Genomic DNA, 21,742 nt, shown 5'->3' with positions numbered 1-21,742 from the left:
GCTGAGATAAACGACCAGTCCTTCCATCATCTTCAGATTCTCATTGTTCACCGCTATGTGGTACAGACATGAACTGATGTTGGTCCCATGGAGACCTACGACAAAGGGACTCCTGCTGCAGTTCCCTGGTGAGGCTCATTGAGGCTGCAAACAGTTCGAGGTTACCTGCATTCCCAATTATAGGGGCGTGGCCTCAAAGTTCAGGATCTACTTGACCTTGCAGGTTGATGCCATGGCTTGTTAACACAGAGGGAGCAAAATATTCTGAATGGAATGAGGCCACAAATAGTCAATAAGGTTAATTAAAGCATTTCCATCCCTAACTGTGTCCTTTTCTCAGTAGACAGTTCGGACAATCAATGGATCGATGTCTTTGTGGCCTCTTCACGTGAATGTTCTGCGATACTGAAACCTCCTCTCCAGGGTTGACACGGAGCACCTTATACTCTCCCACACTGACTCTCATGTACATGGGTTGCATTTATAACTGAAGTTTTTGTCACATTTAGGGCACTGATCATTTTCTTTCTCATTGTGGTTTCTCATATGTTCAATCGTATTGAATCTCCAGCTGACACTTCCCAGGCATTTACAGCAATAACAAGGTTTTGTCTAGTGTGAGTTCTCTTGTGTCGAGTAAGACTAGAACTAAAGCTGAAGCTTTTCTGGCATTCAGAGCACTGATAATGTTTTTGTCCAGTGTGAGTTCTCTCATGTTGAATGAGAGTACCTTTCTGACTGAAACTTTTCTGGCATTCAGAGCACTGATAAGGTTTTTCACCAGTGTGAGTTCTCTCATGTTGAGCAAGATAAGATTTCCAGACAAAGCTTTTCTGGCATTCAGAGCACTGATAAGGTTTTTGACCAGTGTGGATTTCCTTGTGTTTAATGAGATAGAGCTTCGAATTGAAGCTTTTTTGGCACTCTGAGCACTGATAAGGTTTGTACCCAGTGTGAGTTCTCTCATGTTGAGTGAGATAACTATTACTACTGAAGCTTTTCTGGCATTCAGAGCACTGATAAGGTCTTTCACCAGTGTGAGTTCTCTCATGTTGAGCAAGACTAGATTTCAAGATGAAGCTTTTCTGGCATTCTGAGCACTGATAAGGTTTTTGACCGGTGTGGATTTCCTCATGTTTAATGAGATAGAATTTAGAACTGAAGCTTTTTTGGCACTCTGAGCACTGATAAGGTTTGTACCCAGTGTGTGTCATTTTATGTTGAGTGAGATTACTATTACTACTGAAACTTTTCTGGCATTCAGTGCACTGATATGGTTTTAGCCCAGTGTGGATTCTCTCATGTATAATGAGACTGTCCTTACGACTGAAGCTTTTTTTGCACTGTGAGCACTGATAAAGTTTGTACCCAGTGTGTGCTATCTTATGCGCAGCAAGAGCACCTTTCTGACTGAAGGTTTTCTGGCATTCAGTGCACTGATAAGGTTTTAGCCTTGTGTGTGTTCTCTCATGTTGAATGAGATGGCCTTTCTGGCTGAAGGTTTTCTGGCATTCAGTGCACTGATAAGGTTTTTGCCCAGTATGTGTTCTCTGGTGTTGAATGAGATAGACCTTACAACCAAAGCTTTTTTGGCACTTTGAGCACTGATAAGGTTTGTACCCAGTGTGTGTTAGCTTATGTTTAGTGAGATTACCTTTCAGATTGAAGCTTTTCTGGCATTCAGTACACTGATAAGGTTTTAGCCCAGTGTGTGTTCTCTCATGTTGAATGAGATGGCCTTTCTGACTGAAGCTTTTCTGGCATTCAGTGCACTGATAAGGTTTTAGTCCAGTGTGGATTCCCTCATGCCGAACGAGCTTGTACTTACAAACAAAGCTTTTTTGGCACTCTGAGCACTGATAAGGCTTTTGCCCTGTGTGGTTTCTCTCATGCACTGTTAGAAGCCAGTTATGCTTGAAGGTTTCTTGACATCCAGAGCACTTATACGACCTTTGTCCAGTGTGAGTTCTCTTATGATTAGTGAGACTAAATTTTGATTGGAAGCTTTTCTGGCATTCAGAGCACTGAAGCCGTTTGTGTCCAGTATGGATTCTCTCATGTTGAATTAAACATGCTCTCTGAATGAAGCTTTTCTGGCATTCATTGCATTGATAAGGTCTTTCCCCAGTATGGCGTCTCACATGTAAAATGAGAGAAGTTTGGTAATGAAAACCTTTCTGGCATTCTGAGCACTGATAAGGTTTGTACCCAGTGTGGATTGGCACATGTTGCATGAGAGAGGATTTGGGAGTGAAGCCTTTCTGGGATTCAGGACACTGATGATGTTTTTGTCCAATGTCAGTTCTCTCGTGTTTAGCAGGGTTGGATTGAGAACTAAAGCTGTTATCACATCCATTACTCCTTTTCGAGTTATGTGAATCTTCATGTTGCATTAGCTCCTGGATACCAGCCATGGTAAGACTGAATCTGATTCCAGAGTCAGTATTCGTTTAGGTTATACTCCGCATTAACTTCTAAAATAAACTGCAGATGCTCTTCTTAATATTTGTATTTAACTAATTTTGCTTTTATCTGGAGATTATTTTCCGCCTGTAAAAGGCAGCCTGTCTAACCTGATTTATAAACTTTCACTGAGGAGCCCCTTGTATTTATTAAGATGGTTTCATTTTCTCCAAGTTGTGCCCAGGTGAGTTCTCTCCAGTTGAATTAACTCATTTTGTGACTCCAGTTTATTTGATTCAGGAGTCTTAAAAGCCCTGATAAGGTATTTTGGGTTAAGTTTAAGTATATTTGTTTGTACAAGTAATGACAGGTGATTAGGGCATGCCAGAGTGGCTTTATGAATTAGCAATACATAGCACCGCCCCCTTTTAAACTTTCTGCCAGGACATGCTTTGTTGCTCTAAGGCTAAGGCAGGTACATGATCGACTTTGGCAGTCTGAGCCACTTTAAAACTACTCTGATCAACCCAAGAGACAGAGTTGGTGGGGATAATGTTTTGATATTGGAAATAATAAACCTTTGCTGTAATGAGAAAGAGCATTTACAATTAGTTTTTTTTACGTCTTCTCTAGACAAACGTTTGCTCTTTTAAACCGTAGTTATTAGTCTTTCTGACAATTCTGTCACATCACGTGCACGAATACTGATTTTTTTAGAGAGGTTTGGGTCTCCAGGGCATTTCTCATAATCCATCAGACAGAATTTACAACACAGATTATTCTCAATGCACTGTGTGGTATCATTTGTTGCCAATGTCCTTTGTTCAACCAATCTTGAGATGTTTCTTTTACGCGAAAATATTTTTACAATTAGTAGATGCAGAGTTTCAATTCACCTCTGAGTTCCATTCATAGTTCAGAGACTCCTCAATCTCAGTAACTGGGTTTTCGTAAACATTTATCGTCATTTTTCTTTAAATATTTGAAAACTTCCACATTCAGCAGTTTCTTCCATTCCAAATTCATCACCATTCCTGGCACATAGAATATGTTTCTCCTCTAGAGCTCGAGAAGGTTTTAACTTTCCTTAAAATAATCCTTTTCATTGTGTTTCACTAAATTAAAACCTTCTTTTTTCTATTGATGCTTCAGTCACCTGTAAAAATGGAGATAGAGATTGTAAATGAACACAAATAAAAAATAATTGCGACTTTATACTTTGCAGAAAAAAGTATTAACAGAAACAAGAGAGGAAATCAGTTAAGAGTTGCATTTCTGATAGCGGTGAATCAGCTCTGGGACACTGTGTAGAAAGGGAGCTTGGAACCACTGGAACTCAAGGATGTGAGAGCAAAGAAGTGAATATTTAAAATAAGAAACACAAGTTACACACACATGGTGACAGATTCTCAGAAGCAGCCAGCACCATCAATTTACACTTTATGGGGCAACGGCTGGCATCATATTTGTAATACTTGATAATGAATTATCAGATGCCATTTACTCCCCTGCACACTTGGAGTGTTGATCGATTCCTTTTTCCAGTGATCTAGAGAAGGACATTTTATTGAACAAAGGTATTGGCCTGTTGTAATCACTGCTGCTTCAAATGCCACCATAGACTGAGACAGTGTCCAGTTAGCTCAGTGTAATTCACCATTTCAAATTTTGGGAATCATACGGACCTACTTTGTGGCCTGGAACTCACACTCCTCTGACAGGACCCGGGCACTGCAACACCTGACAAAGGAAAAACATCACAACGGTAAAGGAAACCAAAAAAGGACAAGCAAAAACAAACACAAAACAAGCAGAGGAAAGAGAAAAAAAAATGAATATCTTCCACTCTCAACACGACCCCTGAAGGGGCAGAGTAGACAGAAAAGGGCTGGATGGGAGGACGTAAAGAAGTGGAAGTCAGATCCAGAGAGAAAAGACGCAGAAAGAATATACAGAGTGAGGATAGTATCACGTGGTGTAGAGGAGGAGACAAATGCACCTACTGTAAAGGAACATCTGGGCAAAACAGGAGGCAAGTGCTCACGTCCCAGTGGATCCTGAGCTGATAAGGAACATGACCTGCACTAGGCGCCAAACATGTTCCAGGAGGAATGCAGCTCCATCGGGTACTTATCAGAAGTCTGACAGCAACAAGAACAGTGTACAGAGGAAGTCAAATATTGAGGTTGGTGAGAGATAAATAAACTGAGATATATATATATATATATATACACACACACACACACACGTTTATTGTTAGATTATTTAAAATCTTTACACAAAACAATTCTAAAAAGCGATCATATAAGAAATAAAGGAAGATGAGGTGCAATTTCAAAGAATAAGTGGCAGGGAACAAGATTAAAAATCGTTCAAGACAAAGTGTTGTTTTAAAAGTATTTTGTGTGTGAGTTTCTTAAGGAGGATGGCCACATCTAGTAAAAACATAACAAGAGCAGTCCGATGTCTAAAGGATTTTTGTCCATCAATCAAGGGATGAAGCAGTAGCCAGACTGAGGGGTTGGGGCAGAGCAGAGGAAAGGTAAGTATAAGGTATTGCAACAGGTCAATTCCATTATTGTTTTTTTCTCTCCTTTATTTTGCTGCCATTTTGAGGGCTTTTTCGACCCTTTGTAAATACTGGACAGTTCTGGTGATTGTGCCCTAGTCAGAGGCATTGAAGCAGGACAAGATAGCTGCCCTGCAAGTGCGCACCCTTGCTAGTTCCATTGCGGCCGTAGAAGTTTCTGCTGAATGCCTAGGGAGTCCTCACAAAAGCAGATGGTATGGACCAAATTTTCAGTGGCCTTTCTGCATAGCCTGCAGTTCGCTTCCTCAGTGGTCTTCAGACAAGGCGTGCTGTGTGGTAATGTTGGTAAATCGCCCATTCGATAGAGCAAATACTTCCTTTTTAGGCTGAGATTTAGTGCTTCCCCCTGGTACTGCTGAGGTTTCATGATTGTAAAGCTGTTTAAAACTAGCCATCCGTGTGACCTTTTAGCTTAAATAGCCCTGTCTTCTAGGATTTTGGAGGATTTTATAGCTGTTTTCCTAAATTGATCTTGGCCCACGGATGTTGACCATGTTCCCTCCATGCTTAGTTGTTCGACAGTGTCTTTGAGATGTTTACATGCCGGTGAGCATGGCTTCTTTGCTATTTCTTCCCATATGATGCATTGATGGAATTTGCCTCAGTTTTTTAATTTGTGGCAAAGCACGCCATTCTTAGGTACAACTGCTTTGTTGGCCCAAATTCAGGCCTGATTTGAGCTGGAGGGGTGCTGCGAGGAAGTTGAAATGCTCTTTTCTCTCCTTTATTTTGCTGCCATTTTGAGGGATTTCTCAACGCCTTGTAAATACTTGACAGTTCTGGCGAGTGTGCCCTGGTCTGAGGCATTGAAGCAGAACAGGATAGTCACCCTGCAAGTGGGCACCCTTTGCTGGTTCTATTGCGGCCGCAGTAGTTTCTGCCGAATGCCCAGGGAGTCATCATAAAAGCAGTATTGTATGGACCACATTTTCTGTGGCCTTGCAGCATAGCCTGTGTGATAAGTTGGCCTGGTATATGCTGCTCCTTGCACCAGTCCAAACAACCCTTATGATGTAGAGGTCAAAGATAACCTTAATTGAAAGCTATCCTAGTGGTAGCTATGGGTTTTATGTGTGGCGATATAGCTGTAGATGTAGCATCAGAAAACTTTGCCTACATTTGCCTGCAAGCTGTTGAAGATGGTACAATCTTAATTTGATCCGAGAGGAATAAGCAGGTTTTAGATCAACGTATGTAACTTTAATGATAATTTTTTTTATTGAATTACACACAAGCTGATCTGTACCCACTCTTCTCCAGGAGGGCCAAAGGCAGGGGCTTTCTTACTACTTATATCTCGATCTTGAAGCATTCGGATCCTCCTATCAGACTGATGAATTTCTTGGGCCAGAATAAGAGCTGCCGAGTAAAACGCAAGGCCTAGCTGAGGGCATCACACCTGCTATGCGGCTACTAGAAGCTGTACCACTGACCAGGTGCAAGAGTCTAGCCTTGCCAGAGTCAGAAGATGGACCTAGGATCATTAACACAGTGGACTAATCATAACCCAGGGACGGCCAACTTAAGCATAAAAGTGAGTTTGGTCTTTTTTCATTTACAAAGCCCATTTTAACATGCCTAAAGGCTCAAATGTGACAAAACAAACAGTGAGAATACTTTCTGGCCTTGGGCCTTCTTTACAATTTTGCCACTGCACCATCATTAAAAAAATAATACAGCACTCAATACAAGATATGATTCTATACACACACATGAGTAAGATGGGTAAGGAGGGTGGGTTTAAGAGGGGCTTGCAAATAATTCACTCAGAAAACTCCAGGGCTCAGTCAGCCGTCCCATCAGACATTGTGTGTGCAGGACTGCAATACAAACTAACACCTCAATAACATCAACGGAATGCTAGCGGGCCTCACGAAAACTGCTACTGTTCTTCTCAAAGCCAATTTAAAAGCAGCAGGAAGATGTCTTACTGGCGCAGAGAAGCCAGACATCTCAGCGCCATTCTAAACAACCTTCAGTGCAGTCGGGGCTCGCAATACTTGTGGGAGGGGGGGGGAGGGGTCGAGCGGGGTTATGCACTGGGGTTACCGCGGGGAGGAAGTTAAATTTAAAATAAATAAAACCAACCTGACCAGTCCTGCGCCGCCTCTGCTCCTGGGCCGAGGTGCAGGCATGATCCCAAACCCTAATGGAGCAGCCGCCACTGCGAGAAAACCGGAGGCACCTTGTGGAAATGTGGATTTTCCTGATCAGTTATGTCCCCTATCTTGGACCCCAACGGTTCTATGTGCATGTCACAAGTACATGTATGTTCCCTCCAGTTCCAGTTTCCAAAACGCAAACATATGTGCGTCCACCGTCAACATGTTCTCTGTCAGATCCGCCATCAATGGGCTGGATATTCGATTCCTAAGTATGAAAGGCCACCGACTTTATATGGCTAAGTTACTCCATTTTTACAGTTCAGGCAAGTAGGCCCGATTCTGTCCTCAAAGCCTTCCCTGCTCTCTGTCTCTGACAGCTTCAGCTTGAGCTCGCATCTGTATCCATGAACTTTGTCCTACTCCCTGTGCAGCTAACGGTGCCTGCCTCGGCCAGTTTTGCCTGCCTGCCAAGAAGCTGTATTTCACCTTCGAATTATCTACTTTGCTCTTCAGCCGATGCATTCCTGTCTAGTGATTTAGGTAAACATTTCCTTTAGCTCACAAGCAAAGGACTCGGCCTTTCCGTCCTCCTGCAAGTAATTCATAGCCCTGTTGCCATGGAAAGTTTTCTGCCCCTCGCATCTCATATAGACACTTAGACGCTTGTACACGCACACACAGTCAGTATAGAATAGATTCTGTCCGAGAGTCTTTTCTTGTGGATAACATAGTTCTCTAAACATAGGATGTTAGATATGATTTGGGATTAGGTTGACTTGACCCCCCAGACTTCTCGTCTCCACATGTAGAGCTAAATGTCAAGTCCCCTTCACCCCCTAGTTGCACGTCAATCACACGTCATGCTGCTGCGCGCGCATCTATGTTAAGTATTATCTTATAGATCCACCTATGCATGATAATCAGAGCCAATCATGTTTCTTTCTGCTCCTTATTACGCCTAGTTTCGATTACGTACCACTATGTCATTTCTCTTATCAATTGTTACGCCTTTTGCATTCGTTTCATTGTAATGTATGACCTATAAAAGTTACTTCTTGTCAATAAAGTATTGTACTTCACTTCCTGAACCCTCGTGGTGACGGAACCTGAAGGCCGCCACTCGAGTCGGCCATTTTGGAATAAAGCCCATTCAGAAAATCTCTTATACCACGGATTCTGCCTCTTGTTATTCTGAGCTATTCTACTTTATTTTAGATTCCGTATGAAATTCAGTCAAGGTAAAAAGAATATTTACCACATAATGGCGCCCGAACAGGGACACTTTCTCATCTCACGCGCCGGCGGTGCGTTGCAGGCCCGGTCTCCTGCCACAGCTGGACGGACCATAAACGTGTACCAGCAGGATTTCCTGTAAGCTCCCTCCGGTCAAGCGGGGGCGACTGAGGCTGCGATCAACCCAGACGAGGCGGTGAGAAGTGCGAAGTATCCCGACCAGAGCCTAGCTGAGAGAGCAAGATCCGAGGTATACAGAGGCCCACCAGGTTTTCGAAATCCCGATGTCCAGAGGGTCCGCTATCCGCAGTCATCGAGTCCCGTCCATTCTCTGAGGCCTTCCGTTTCAAGGAGCTACTCGGTGAGTACCATCGCCGGGGAGGCGTGTTGACGCGCACATAGGTTGTGCCGGTCAAGACGGATTTGGGTACACAAATCCGGTCTGCACTGTTTAGCAGTGTATATGTACTGTTTAGCAGTATATCAAGTATTCCGAAGTATTCAGTTATTGTCAAGAATTCAGCTTGGTGATTAGTTATGCAGACTGTCATCATTGTCGGTCATTTTTAAAAAAAAATGTTTAATGTTTAATGTTTAAAGTGTTCAAATGTCTTGCATATTGTGGTATGAATGATTGTTCATTGTTCACCGTTCATTATTGTGTTTTTCGTATTAAGTAAATTCAAGAGTAAGTATCAGATCAGTTGTCAAGATGCCGCTCTTCTCGAAGTTAAGACAGATTACTACCAGAAAAGGGGTGCTTGAAGAAGCAGTTCCTATTCCTCCTAGGGACACTCCAGGGCATTTTATGTATCACAAGCATGGCTTAGATGCCATATTGTTTCTTGATCTATGGGTAGATTATACCAAGGGATTGCCGGAAAGTCAAAGGTGGCCCGCAGCGGGAACCTGGGATGCAGAGTGCATCATGAAAGTGGAGGAAGAGTTATGGAAAAGAAAAGTCAGACAGTCACAGAAAGACGCTGTTGAGTTATGGCGTAAAGAATCTCATAGACGTACAGAAAAAGCACGTAGACAAGAAGAGAGGAGTAAAGAGAGTTCAAAGGAAGTTCAAGAAAATATATTAATTGAGGAAGGTATCCGAGTGAAATCAGAACAAGTAGATGGACAAAGAAACGCTCTTATGAGTGGTATGTATCCCCTCCTAGCCGAAGGACTACCTAAGGCTGTTCCAGAGATGCCAAAAGACTTGCCACCCCCATTATTTCCAATTAAGGTACATCCAAAAGGGCATCCCAGAACCGCAGAAGATGTTTTTCTTTCCTCATATCTAGATGACGCAGCTCCCGAGTATGCTAACCCCACACCACATAGACCGTCTGACGGAGGGGTTCAACGTCAGGATCAGGTATCTGTCCCCGTGCAACAGCAAGTCCCGACACGAGCTCCGGCAAGCACATCTGTTTCCGCATCTATCCCCGTAATCGATTCTACAGTGGTATCGACACCTATAGTTGCTGTATCACGTTCGACGAATCCATTCACACCCGACGCCCCTGAAGGGGCCACGGGAGGTGCAAGCAATACTTTTACGCCACCTAGAATAAATAAACTTGTTTTTCAAGAATCAGCGCATTCACGTACACCCAAATTCGTAAGTGAACGTACGCTTAAGGAACTCCTTATAGATTGTAGATATGACCCGGTGGTCGGTAAAGAGGACGAAATGGTCCTGGCATCATTACGTATCAGACGAGCCGCAGAGTATTTAGCGAGGTTACCAGGAATGACTACGCATCTAGATAACATATATCATTTTGTCCAAACAGGGCGAGACCCAGAATGTATTAACAGAGCTATGGAATTCCAGAAAGTAGAGATACAGGGGGAACTGTTACGTTTCCTCATAAACTGCGTGATCAGAAATCAAGACCGTCCGGGGGTAGACCCGAATACAATGCTTATTCTTACAAGATGGAGCCAGAATATATCAGAAGGGAGACACGATAAGAAAAACTGTATAATAGCCATGTGCCGAAAAATCCGTAGAGAAATAGAACGTATTCACGAAGAAAGATTGGAAACAGACGAGTTCGAGCAAGATGAAGTATCCGAATCAGGGAATTCCGCAAGACAGTCAGAAACCATAGCATACGTAGGCAGAGGAAGATCCTGTGATAATACTAGATGCTTTTCTGATCCCATACACTCAGAATGTCCAAATAATAGCAGAACGTATCCGACGCCTGTAATAAATTTAAAGTCTCCTGAACATTTGTTCCAAGCCGCAGATAAACTACTACGAGAACGAAGGGGTTACCACCTCCTCGATTCCATGGATGAGCAAGAATTGGCCAGATCAGCCGTTCACTGGATTGACAGTCCTGAAAAATACGGTGATGAGACCGTAGCACACACGTTTTTTAACCTTAGTGCAGATGAACAACGTTTAGCTGGAATCTATATGATTCAGCAACTCCTTATACTATATAAGAGCCAACATGCTGACCCTGGTCCTTTACCTGATATATTAACGGAACTACTCACGAACAGATGGAGAGGTTCTAGTAACAAGTTAATTAAAGAAATATTAGTGTCACGTAAACAGTATGTCCTTTTTGTAAGTCCGGATTCTTTCTCGCTGCCCCGCAGAGAAAGAACGCCGTATTATATGGATAGACAAAATCCCTTACGAGAAGTGCACCCAATAAAAGGCGAAGACAATGAGTTTCACCGTGTATTTGTATACACACCCATATCAAAAATTGAATTGTTAGAAATGAAGAAAGTAGTACCAAGTCATGACAAAGACCCAGCGGGTTTCCACCGAGAAATTAAGGACATGTTGCTGATGGGAGAGTATACCTATCCTGATATTATGACGATATTAAAGGTGCTCTTACCTGCTGGCATTTATGAAAAACTGAAAGAAAAAGAGTGGGAAGTGGGAGACCAAAAGATAGATTGGACAGCATTAGAAACGGAAGAAAAGGCCCGAGCTGCAGGTTCAGGGCTCGGGGATAAAGTCAAAGCATTACCAGGTTTACTAGTACAAGTACTGCCACGTTTATTAACTACGAAAAAGGAAGATTGGGGTGCAATCACGGCCTGTAAACAAAAGCATGATGAAGACACAAGTGACTATTATGCCCGATTTGAAAAATGTTTTGGAATAAATAGTGGTATAAAAACAAGTAGTGAGTCGTATCCACATTTATTTGTGACAAAATTAGTAGAAAATGCTTTACCTCCAGTAAAGAATAGAATATTGAAATTCGAGAGTACCTGGCAAAGTAACACTCCGTCACAAATGCTACAAATGTTACAGTATCATCACAATAGAATTAGAGATGAACAAGAACACGAACAAAGACGTATGAAAGATACAAAAATGAAAATGCTGGTGTCTCAGACAGTACCGGCTGAAGGACATAAAAAGGGTATGACACAGTCCGATTCAGCAGGACCGGTAAAAGGGACATGCAATTATTGCAAAAAGCCAGGTCATTACGTACACGATTGTCCAGTTTTAAAACATAATATCGCCATAGGTAAAACACAAGAAAGATCACGGCCACTCAGACAAGATCAGAATGAACAAGGAGCTATGCCGCATTCCCAGGCCATGCCAGCCGCACAACAGCCAATACAGTTTGTGCCAGCTGCACCACCGTTGCCTGTTACTGCCACACAAACCACAACACGACAAATGTATCAGACTGCACAGTATGAATATCCTGAGTATCAGCGTTACGCATGAACCAGCCTAGAGAGGGAAGTTGACTTACCGCTTATCGAGATTCCTGTAGATCAAGAAGGACCTTATGTACATAGTGAATTATTAGGTCAAGATAGAAAATTCTTACTCGATACAGGGGCAAGTCGAACAACTGTAAAACGTAGTGAAGTTCCAGGGGCACCCCTCTCAGGCTCTCAAAATGTTTCCCTTGGTTTTTCAGGAAAACCTATTGTTAATGAAGTATCACAGCCTCTTCCACTTACGATAGGACCTTTGACACGAACTACAGATTTATTGCTTACTAAATCATGCCCAGAAAATCTGTTAGGAATTAAAACTCTGAAAGCCCTAGGAGCCATAATATGTTGTTCTCCGGGAGGAATAAGGTTGTTTTTACGTGATTTTAAAGGTCACTATGTGTCTAGAGACATGGATCCCCGACTACAGACTTTACCAGCACATCTATGGGCACAAGGCCCTACTGATGTTGGTTGCATGAACATTACACCATACCGAGTTACACTCAAGGCAGGAGTGGTATTACCACGATTGCGACAATACAAGTTACCGCAAGATGCTGTAGTGGCTTTGCTGAAAATCATTGATGAGTTAATTGCCCAAGGAGTAGTTGTAGAAACAGACTCCAATGTATGTAATTCGCCGATAATTCCGATTCTTAAACGAACTGACCCTACTGCTCCGCCAGTATACCGATTGGTTATTGATTTGCGTGAACTAAACAAGTGCATTGTGCCACAATTTCCTGTGGTCCCCGATATATCATCATTATTGACAGCAATTGATTCCGAAGCAACATTCTTTACTGTAATTGATCTCAAGAATGCCTTTTTCAGCGTCCCAATAGATCCGGAAAGCCAATATTTGTTCGGATTCAGTTTAAATGGGCGCAGCTTTAAATTCTCACGCGCTCCCCAAGGATTCACAGAAAGCCCCAGCATCTACAGCCAAGCACTGAAACGAGAACTTGACAGTATCCACATGCCAGTCAACACTGCACTGCTTCAATATGTCGATGATCTGCTGATCACCGCGAGAAGCGAACCTGAATGTGAAAAGGCTTCTCTGACAGTTTTACATTTTCTAGCCGACAAGGGGCACAAGGTGTCTCCTTCTAAGCTGCAATTCTGTGTCCAGCGAGTTATTTATCTTGGTCACTCGCTGTCCAAGGAGGGAAGGCAGCTTACACCAGATCGCATCCAGTTAATTGCTAACATGTCAATACCCCAGACACAAAAGGAGGTGCGGGCTTTCATAGGCCTCACTTCATATTGTAGGCAGTGGATCCCTCAGTACGCATTTCTAGCAAAACCACTCATTCAGTTAACCACACAGGAGGCAGCCACATCGACTGTTCTCCCTTGGACTCAGGAACATACACAAGCTTTTGAAAGCCTAAAGGAAGCTTTATGCCAAGCACCTGTTTTAGCAACACCATGTTATAGCAAACATTTTACACTCTTTGTTACAGAACGCGAAGGTACTGCTTTGTCAGTACTCACTCAGGATCAAGCAGGATCACGCAAGCCATGTGCTTATTTTTCCAGTACATTAGATCCCGTAGCTCAGGCTTTGCCCGCGTGCCTGAAATCAGTGGCAGCAACAGCTTTAGCAATCAGACAAAGCGATGCCATAGTGTTAGGACATCCATTGACAGTACAAGTACCACATGCAGTAGAAGTTCTTGTGAACCGAACACAAACACAACACTTGACCATAGCAAGACTTACCGGTTATGAACTGACATTGTTTCAGCCACACATAGAGATCCGACGGTGTAATACATTGAATCCTGCTACACTATTACCTGTAATTGGAACAGACCCACTAGCTCATGATTGTGTTGAAATTATTGAAATAAAGACGAAACCTAGACAAGACTTGACAGACGTTCCATTGTTAGATCCAGACCTGACGTTGTATGTAGACGGATCGTGCATGAGAGCAAGTACAGGAGACTTAGTGGCCGCGTATGCAGTCACAACAGACACTGAAGTTATTGAGACAAATTGTATAGATACTTTGTCAGCCCAAGCAGCAGAACTTATTGCTCTAACACAAGCCTGTATTCAAGCCACAAATAAGAAAGTTAATGTATACACTGACTCACGTTATGCATTCGGAGTTGTACACGACTTCGGCGTGCTGTGGCGAGAGAGAGGTTATTTAACCTCCCATGGTGCCCACATTCAGCACGGAACCCTCATTCATGCCTTGTTAGACGCAATACATCTACCAACTGCCATATCGATTATGAAATGTAAAGCACACACGAAGGTTACTGATATCATTTCTCAAGGCAATGATTTAGCTGACAGAACAGCTAAACAGACTGCTCAGAATCGCACATTAGACATGACAAAGCCAATAGTTCAGACACCAACACAGTGTATGACAATTAAGGATCCCGCACTTGACGTAATTGACATACAGACACATGCTACTGCAGAAGAATTAAAGAAATGGACTGAACCAGGAGGGATCCAGACAGATCAGGGATGGATGACGAAGGAGAAATCTGTATGGTTTCTTCCTGACTCTATGGTCCAAGCCATTATAGCTACAATTCACAGCCCAGCGCATTTAGGAGAGAAAGCTATGCTAGATAGCATTCAACACATTTGGTTCAACAAACATTTACGAGCAGCAGCTAAACAAAAAGTCCGTACCTGTATGATATGTTGTCAGTTCAACCCAGGAAAAAGTGTTCCCGTAGAACAGGGTGGATTCCAGACTCCTGATCATCCTTTTGAAGTGCTCCAAATGGATTATATCCAGATGGAACGATGTCGAGGATTCAAATATGTTCTGGTAGTTGTCTGCGCTCTCTCCCGATGGACTGAGGCGTACCCAGTATCAGATTACACGGCCCCGACTACTGCCAAACAGTTAGTTCGAGAATTCTTCCCGCGGTACGGTTTACCACGTGTTGTATATTCAGATAACGGCCAGCCTTTCTCATCCGAATTAATGAAACATGTCTCACTTTTGTTGGGATATCAGTGGAAATTCCACTGTGTCCGACACCCCGAGGCAGCAGGTCTCGTGGAACGACATAATCAAATTTTGAAAATCAGATTGTCTAAAATATGTAAGGAGAAAGGTGTTGACTGGATAGTAGCATTACCAGTTGCACTATTTTACATAAGAATGGTAGCACACTCTCGAACAGGGCTATCCCCGTATGAGGTGATCTTCGGAAGGCCACCAAATATGTGGGGGACGCCTATACCACGTAAAATAACTGATGTTAATTGTAATATGCTGACAGATTACTTGGCTTCCTTGATGTCTGCACTACAATCTTGTCGTTCACAGGTAGCTGCAGCTTTTCCTGACAACACTGAGGTGAAACCCCATGACGTTGCTCCGGGGGATCTGGTGTTTGTAAGAAATTTTGATCGGAAGACCCAGTTGGAGCCCAGGTGGAAAGCACCGAAGCTAGTCCTGCTGACCACAAGAACAGCCGTGAAAGTTGAGGGCCGCAAGGGCTGGATACATTCCAGCCACATTAAGAAATTTCATGGACTATCCTCGGATATAGACACTGTGCCCTGCACTCCCTCACAGACTGATTCAAAACTTCCTTTTGTTGAACAGAATGACTCTCAGTGCTATAAATTAAAGCTTAGGCCCAAACAGTCGAGCAATTTGATTGTTTAAGTCCTCTCCAAGGTGAAGCGGTTGAATTGTCTCCGACATGTATCCCTTGGACCTGAGTAGAGAAAATACCCGAGAAATGTTGAAACGACAGGCGTATTGTAAATCACTGCGTAGCTACTGTATGAGGACATTATTAATTTTGTTTTTATTGAGTGTTTTAATAATTATTACGAGTGTGATTTTGCACATATATCATCCTATTTCTAGACATGTTTATAATGTTGCTGCTGAACATTCTTTTAGTGACCTACCGCCACATGAATTATCTTATAGACTTGCGCTGCGCAATAACACCTTCATTAGTATGTTACATCATTCCCATCAGACTAGTAATGCCACCAATTGTTGGGTGTGTGGCCGACTCCCTCCCTATCAGAATAACAAAGGAGTTCTGCCTTTCTTTCCACATCCGTTCACACACAATGGCTCCTGTGGAGCATGGTTTAGTTTACTCAATTCCATAGACCCAGACACAGCAGTTTATCAACAACATTGGATATGGGGAAATCTGAATCTAGTTTTATTCAAAGTCTGTCATCCTAATAAGGAGGGTCGCCCCAGTAGAACAGGAACTGATCTAGAAAATGAAGTGTATAAATTAGGTAATTTTACACCTAATCTTATGATTCTGAATGTCAAATCCGAAGTTGAACTAATTCTGCCCACTATGTCAGTATTTCCAGTTAAGGGTGAATTATGTGTAAGAAAAGTTGGTTCCATACATATGGGCCATAGCCAATGCGTTACTACAGTAGAATATAGTGATCAAGGTAAATCTTCATTTAGAGCTTCTCGCCATTCTTACTTTATATGTGGTCAGACGGCATATATGCGTCTGCCTCTAGATTGGGATGGTACCTGTTACATAGCATTCCTTCTGCCACCTGTTTTCCTAGCTCCCCCTGATTATTATCGGAATGTTCATTTAGTACACAATAGAGAGCGAAGAGATCTCCCAGTTGTCGATTATACTGAGACGGCATGGGACAAGTATGTAGATTTCAATAAAGGCATCTTTCCCTATATAGGTACAATATCAAATAGTAAGCTGATACGCAGACTAACCAAGACTCTTGAAGCTGTAGTAAACGAGACTATAGCCGCCCTAGGCAATCTGACAGAGGAACAATCAGTGATGAGAATTGTTGTTCTCCAGAATCGTCTTGTCCTTGACGTCATCCTGGCCGATAGGGGCGGAGCTTGCAGGGTCATCGGATCCAGCTGCTGCATATTCATACCAGAAAATTCGCCATCTGTATATAAAGCTATAACACGCCTTCATAAGATTGTGAGCCAGATACACGAGAATCCAGGCACTTGGACGTGGTCCGGGTGGTTTTGGAGTGTAATATCAGCCTGGGGATGGAGAGTTCTATCGTTCCTAGGTATTGGCCTTCTTATGCTCTTCAGTTGTTGTTTATGCCTGCAATGTGGACCAGCGATTTGTGGTCTGTGTGCCACATCATGCATTCCATATCAAAGTTCTCGTTCAGAATGCCGGAAGAAGAAGGAAGAAGAAATGATGCTCCATGAGCAAATCGATGGAATGATGAAGATTGATATCTCTTGAAGGGCAAGTAGGGGACAAGGAGGGAATGTGGAAATGTGGATTTTCCTGATCAGTTATGTCCCCTATCTTGGACCCCAACGGTTCTATGTGCATGTCACAAGTACATGTATGTTCCCTCCAGTTCCAGTTTCCAAAACGCAAACATATGTGCGTCCACCGTCAACATGTTCTCTGTCAGATCCGCCATCAATGGGCTGGATATTCGATTCCTAAGTATGAAAGGCCACCGACTTTATATGGCTAAGTTACTCCATTTTTACAGTTCAGGCAAGTAGGCCCGATTCTGTCCTCAAAGCCTTCCCTGCTCTCTGTCTCTGACAGCTTCAGCTTGAGCTCGCATCTGTATCCATGAACTTTGTCCTACTCCCTGTGCAGCTAACGGTGCCTGCCTCGGCCAGTTTTGCCTGCCTGCCAAGAAGCTGTATTTCACCTTCGAATTATCTACTTTGCTCTTCAGCCGATGCATTCCTGTCTAGTGATTTAGGTAAACATTTCCTTTAGCTCACAAGCAAAGGACTCGGCCTTTCCGTCCTCCTGCAAGTAATTCATAGCCCTGTTGCCATGGAAAGTTTTCTGCCCCTCGCATCTCATATAGACACTTAGACGCTTGTACACGCACACACAGTCAGTATAGAATAGATTCTGTCCGAGAGTCTTTTCTTGTGGATAACATAGTTCTCTAAACATAGGATGTTAGATATGATTTGGGATTAGGTTGACTTGACCCCCCAGACTTCTCGTCTCCACATGTAGAGCTAAATGTCAAGTCCCCTTCACCCCCTAGTTGCACGTCAATCACACGTCATGCTGCTGCGCGCGCATCTATGTTAAGTATTATCTTATAGATCCACCTATGCATGATAATCAGAGCCAATCATGTTTCTTTCTGCTCCTTATTACGCCTAGTTTCGATTACGTACCACTATGTCATTTCTCTTATCAATTGTTACGCCTTTTGCATTCGTTTCATTGTAATGTATGACCTATAAAAGTTACTTCTTGTCAATAAAGTATTGTACTTCACTTCCTGAACCCTCGTGGTGACGGAACCTGAAGGCCGCCACTCGAGTCGGCCATTTTGGAATAAAGCCCATTCAGAAAATCTCTTATACCACGGATTCTGCCTCTTGTTATTCTGAGCTATTCTACTTTATTTTAGATTCCGTATGAAATTCAGTCAAGGTAAAAAGAATATTTACCACAACCTAAGCACACCCACGGTCTATGTGCTGTGCAATGTGCAAGTCGAGTTATGCAAAAGCAGTCACTTCCCTCCCCTCAGGTGCCACGTGCTGAGAGAAGAGCGAGAGAAAGCCCCGGGGAGGTGGCGGTCCCCAGGGCAGCGGGGGCTCCTGCATAGCAATAATAAATTGCCCCCAGGACCTGGTCCACCCGGGGGCTTAAGGAAAACGAAGCGCTGTAGACCGCACTTCTGTTTTTTTTATTATTTCGACCGGATTTGCGCAAAGAGCGCAAATTCGGTCGAAACTTTTTAAACAATGTTTTTTTTGGGCCTGGGGGTCCCAGTGGGACCTCCTGAGCAGGCCTAGGGGGTCAGGGTGTTTCTACCCTGCCCCCTTTTTCTTGTTTTTTATCCTTTCTTTTTAACTATTTTCTTGTGACTCGGTTCAACCGAGTCACAAGATGGCTGCCAACACTTATAGTCAGATATAGTCAGATATTGATATTTTAATTTTTTTTAATTTCGCAGGAATTACTGAACGGATTAAACCTTTTTAAAAAAAAAGGTTGCTTTCTGAACCAAGAACTAACTTTTTACCAAATTTGGTGTAATTCCGTTCAGCAGTTCGGGCTATAGCCTGTTCCAAAATTCCTATGGAAATTAACATGGTGAAAACGTGTTTTGAGACCCCCCCCCTTTTTTTGCTTGGCCCCCGCTTGAAGAATCATGCAGAAACTTTCAAGACAGGAACTGACCGGACCGCCCCATTAGTTTTACAATTTTTGCGAGGTTTCGTCAACCGGAGTCAAAGATATTGGCAAAAGAAACAAGCATTTGCAATGCAATAGGTCTCGCATTTACGCGAGTTTGACCTATTGGCATTAGAAATGACAATGCCTTTTATTTATGTTTTGGTTTTTAAAACATAAATAAAAGGCATCGTAATTTTCTGCCAGTGAACGAGACAGCTGATGTGAGCTAAGGACGCGAGTCAGTGATCTCCAGCGAGGAACTGAAAGAGGCGGAGGCAGGAAGGGCAGGAGCAAAGTCAGTGATCACCATCGATGAACTAACTGATAATAAAAATTCCAGACTTAGAACCAGCATTTGAAACAATTGGTGCAAACACGGTGCAAAGTTAAAAGAGATAAAATTATAGGCCAACTGTCCAAACCTTGTGTTGGAAAACGGCGAGGATCGGGGTGTGAGTGGATGTGTTATGGAGCGGAGTGCGAATGTGGAGTGGTATTATGTGAGTTTGATTGAATTTGTTAATTTTGGAATTGTGTGACGCGTAAATGTGTGGTGTTGCGCAGATGTGTTTACTGGAATTATGTGCCATGGTGTGCAGTGGAACTATGTGCATAGTAATTATGTGGTTTTTTGTGTACTGGAATTAATTGTAGTGGGATTGTGCATTGGAAAGACTGGATGGTCTGGGGCAGGTTTATTGAAATGGCAAACCCTGCTTTGATGTGCAACTCACTGCCAGTGTACAAGGTGAAAACTATGGTGCCTGTTGGTTAAAGTAAATAAATCTCTGTTACCGCGTTGGGTACACTGGAAGAGCTGGGGCCGTGTCAGTGGCACAGGAAGTCCAGCTTAAACTGCAGCTCACTGCCATTGTAAAATACGAAAAATAAGGTGGCTTTTAAAACTAGATATGCTAGACATTTGTGTCTCCACATAGACCGCACATATGGAGGGCTGCAAAATCTTTAATCAGTCGTTGCACATAATATATCTTGTAAGGGAAATACTATATGTCTTAACACAGCTGTTTGATGCATTCATAAAACACAAACTCTTCCCAAGGCCAAGTGACACTCATGACGTGCATTGCTGACGGCAAACCAGCGGACTTTCATGTGCTAACTCTTTGAAGCTGCCTTTGCGCCTGACTAGATGTGTGTGCGTACTATCTCCAAGCCACAAATTATGAATTTTATACATTCATATCATTAGCAAATCGTGGTTCGGACAAAGTTTCTGAAAGCACAGCTGTGTGTCCTCAAGGCCTCCCTGGTTGACACAGGCACTCTTACATGCTTTCATCCTTAATGAAAGACTCAAAATTGCATTTATTCCATTTATTTATGCCCTGTTTTTAGGAACACATCCATTTCGTTTGTGTGCACAAATACATAATTTATTGTATGCGAGCACGATTTCACATCCAGAATTAAAGTGAATAGAACAGCACTGGGCAAAGCAGCTTGAAACGAAAATGTTTCTCTTCCGGGCAGACCTAGGAGAATTGAAAATAGAAAATACCCATTAAAGTGAAGCATCACTTTAACATATGGCCACTTTTTTTTCTTTTTTTTTTGCTTCTTTTATATAGCGCGAACTCGACCCGAAGGTATTGGAGCGCTGTACATGAGCACCGTATTTACAAACATATTCAGGCACGGGGAGATTAAGTGATTTGCCCAGAATCACAGGATGTGGACGCGACCTCGAGGCTCGAACCCTGTTTTCCTGCACCAAAGTCGGCAGCACAGCCGACGGACCACATCCCCCCATCCCCCCTTAGGGCGATCGACGGTGTTTAGGGCCCATTGATGGTGGAGACCTTATAGCGCCGATAAGATCTCTGCAGACCAAAGAGCCGCCAGGCTGCTTTGTTTCCGGATTGTCACTTTCATGTGCACAACACATGCTGTGGGCTTTTATCCTACGTGTCACTTCCTTTTACAACCAGGGACACCGGCTTAATTTAAGCCCCCTACAGGCATCGAGTACGGGCCTGCTTTTTTTGCAGCATGCAACAGCTTTGCGTGATACATTGTTAAACATAGTGGAAGCAGTTGGAACGAAATAGAGAGGCTGGGGGAAATAGGGGTTACAGGAGGGAGGCAGAGGGGAGAGGAGGATGGTACATTCTCAAACACAGCGCAAAATAAAAGGTGGCCAAACAAACGTTACATCCTGGATGCTCAGTATTATCTTAAACAAGTGCTTGTATTGATGTTTCACAAAGTAATAACTTTTATTTAAGTAACCTGATCCTGGAATGCAGCCCCAAGATATCCCCATAGTTGTTTATGGAAGTCAAAGCCAGCGCAGTCGCGTAGGGGTGAAGGGAGAGAGGCAGAGGGGAGAGGAGGATAGAAGGGGTGGCGGGAAAGAGAAGAGGCAGAGGGGAAAGGAGGACCAGAGATAACCTGATTTAAAAAAAGAGAGAGGCTGAGGGGAAATAGGGGTCACTGGAGAGAGGAGAGGCAGAGGGGAGAGAGGAGGATGGCAGAGAAAGTTATATTTGTAAATTTGTTGA

General features: G+C 43.1%; 1 long non-coding RNA gene and 1 pseudogene across 1 annotated transcript in view; both read right to left on the bottom strand.

Annotated features, from left to right (window-relative positions):
• Window positions 1-522: 522 nt before the first annotated feature.
• Window positions 523-21,742, bottom strand: part of LOC146839245 (uncharacterized) — a 113,670-nt pseudogene continuing 92,450 nt past the window's right edge.
• The window catches only part of LOC146839246 (uncharacterized), a 55,500-nt gene continuing 36,288 nt past the window's right edge, over window positions 2,531-21,742 (bottom strand). Inside the window, exons 3-5 of the long non-coding RNA XR_014981048.1 lie at window positions 4,407-4,544; window positions 4,089-4,143; window positions 2,531-3,559 (exon numbers count right to left, since the gene is read on the bottom strand). This is a non-coding gene — a long non-coding RNA (uncharacterized LOC146839246). The remainder of the gene's footprint in view (window positions 3,560-4,088; window positions 4,144-4,406; window positions 4,545-21,742) is intronic.

Source organism: Triturus cristatus, chromosome 4_1 (genome assembly GCF_964204655.1).
Source record: "Triturus cristatus chromosome 4_1, aTriCri1.1, whole genome shotgun sequence".
Classification (NCBI taxonomy): domain Eukaryota; kingdom Metazoa; phylum Chordata; class Amphibia; order Caudata; family Salamandridae; genus Triturus; species Triturus cristatus.
Note: the sequence above shows the minus strand (reverse complement) of the source record. Positions and strands in the feature narration are given on the sequence as shown.